The 1,493-nt window shown below is 46.6% G+C and overlaps 1 protein-coding gene and 1 pseudogene across 1 annotated transcript in view; one reads left to right on the top strand and one right to left on the bottom strand.

Moving 5' to 3' along the window:
• LOC105822803 (electrogenic sodium bicarbonate cotransporter 1-like) overlaps nt 1–1,493 on the top strand; it is a 146,246-nt gene that overhangs the window by 103,235 nt on the left and 41,518 nt on the right. The window lies entirely within an intron of this gene.
• LOC105822786 lies at nt 40–1,209 on the bottom strand (annotated as a pseudogene).

The following is a 1,493-nucleotide window of genomic DNA, read 5'->3' on the forward strand; positions in this document are numbered from 1 at the left end:
AAAATAAAATAATTGCTACTAAAAAACACAGCGAAACCTTCAGAATGATAGCTTTAAACTACCTTGAAGCTTGAGTTCCTTCTGAATTTCCCAAAGTTTTTCTGCACTGTTTTTCAAATGGGCCTCTCCTTCAGGGGCCAGATTTATCTTTATAAGAGGTGTAATACCATTGTCTCCCAGGAAACAAGGAACACTAAGGAGTACTTCTTCATTTATCCCATAGAGGCCCTTCATTATGATGGAAGCTGGATGCACTCTCCTAAGATTCTTCAAAATACTTTCCGTTAAATCAGCTACAGATAGGCCAGTGGCCCTGTTAGTATAGTACAGCCTTTCGTTTTAACCATCTCATAGCCACAGATGATCACTTCTTTGTGGACTTTTCCCACTATTCAGGATCTTTGTCGGTTCGTATATCTGAGTTCAGATCCTTCAAAGGAACACCAGCAACGTTCACTCCGCTCTACACAGGAACGTTGAGTCCCCGTGCTCTCCGAGGATCCACCCATGACAGCTTTCAGAGTGGATATCAAGCCTTTGCCCAATGAAGAAACGGAAACAGGCAGTGTCCAGATGACAGCCACTTCCAATAACACAGTTTTTAGGAAAACACTCAACTTCCAGGATGCATAAGTTAAGATATCCACTGGATTGGAAACTACTATCAGTTTGCATTGGGAGCTATATTGGGTAATATTGCAAATCATTAACTTAAAGATGGACGTGTTTGGCTGGACTACTAGAAGATGTGTTTCTCCTTTTTGTGGATGCACAGCCACTGCGATAATCACTAAGTTGGAGTTTGCAGTGACACAATAATCTTTGCTGGAAACGATACTTGGCATTTTCAGGAAAGGGCTGCCATGTTGAAGGTCCATCGTCTCCCCCTTCAGTTGGCCTCATCAATGGCCAGAAAGGCCGGTTCATCACTCACACCTTCCAGTAAGATGCTGATAGCACAGAGCATGACAGCCGAGCCAGTCCCTGTAGTGGAGATCTTATTGTGATGAATGGCCTCCTCCTAAGTGAAATTCTTCATCAGTTCATGCTTGACAGTCACCACCTCAGAAACGGGGTGAAGGGCCAGATTCCCAGGAGTGGGGTGCCTGCCTCTGGGTGGGCACATGGAGCCACCCCCCAGCAGAGGAAATTCATTCCCGCGGCGCCTGATCTCCAGCTGGTCGGCAGAAATCCCGCAGCCCAGCTCATGGTCGGTCACCTGAGCGGTGCAGGAAGAGGATGGAGGAGACCGGTGACACAGAAGCTCCTTGAGGTGCGAAGAAACCGCCCACAGTTGACGGCCCCCACCCTCTGCTACTGCAAGGCTGCTCAAGGCCATGCCCAGCTCATGCAGGAGTCTCGCAGGCCTAGGACCTAGAATGTGCTTTAAAATTTCACGAATGTCTAGTAACTTTCTATGTCATTAAGACAGTTCTGAAAGAATGGACTATGATCATTAAGGCAGAAAGCAGTTTTGGCTTTCCCTTTCAACA

The sequence above is a fragment of the Propithecus coquereli genome, unplaced genomic scaffold (assembly GCF_000956105.1).
Source record: "Propithecus coquereli isolate 6110/MARCELLA unplaced genomic scaffold, Pcoq_1.0 Scaffold64, whole genome shotgun sequence".
Lineage (NCBI taxonomy): Eukaryota > Metazoa > Chordata > Mammalia > Primates > Indriidae > Propithecus > Propithecus coquereli.